At 34.2% G+C, this 701-nt stretch overlaps 1 protein-coding gene across 1 annotated transcript in view; it reads right to left on the reverse strand.

The window, feature by feature from the left end:
• Window positions 1-701, reverse strand: part of LOC106876722 (insulin-like peptide receptor) — a 163,372-nt gene that overhangs the window by 51,980 nt on the left and 110,691 nt on the right. The gene's annotated exons all lie outside the window — the stretch shown is intronic.

Genomic DNA, 701 nt, shown 5'->3' on the forward strand with positions numbered 1-701 from the left:
GAGAGAGAGAGAGAGAGAGAGAGAGAGAGAGAGAGAGAGAGAGAGAGAAAGAGGGAGAAGAATAAGATTCACTGGAGTTAAGAAGTAACTAGTTGGATAGAGAAGTATAAGCTGTTACTAGAGAAAAGTTTAAGTGCTATGAACATTTGACAAGAATAGATGATTAAGTTTTCCTATAAAAATAGCAATAACAACTTTTAGTTAGATATTTGGAGTCTATGTAGGAGATAGATAGAGAGAGAGTGAGGTGGGGGAGAATGATAAATAAATGGATTTATAGTTGGTTGAATGGTCTTTTTAGAAAAAGAAAAGAAAAAACTAGATCATCATAAAATTTACATAAAAAAAAGAGTGTTTAGCAGACAATTCCTATAGAACTGAAAAAGTGCAAAAAGGAAAGAAAAACAAAACAATTAAGACATAATGGTTGAACGTATAGTAGAAATACACAAAAATCTAGGCAAGTAGAATGGTTGACTACTGAGTAAAGTGTTAAAATATGAAAGGTATTGCTGCCAGAAAGTAACTTGCATGCAGTGGAATGCAGAAGCTGGTAGACACTGCAAATTGTTGAAGTAGATCATGTAACTTAACATCCTATAACAGCAACATCACAAAATCTTCTGCTACATCTATTTAATACATACGCTCTGAGAGAGAGAGAGAGAGAGAGAGAGAGAGAGAGAGAGAGAGAGAGAGAG

Source organism: Octopus bimaculoides, chromosome 3 (assembly GCF_001194135.2).
Source record: "Octopus bimaculoides isolate UCB-OBI-ISO-001 chromosome 3, ASM119413v2, whole genome shotgun sequence".
In the NCBI taxonomy this organism is placed as follows: domain Eukaryota; kingdom Metazoa; phylum Mollusca; class Cephalopoda; order Octopoda; family Octopodidae; genus Octopus; species Octopus bimaculoides.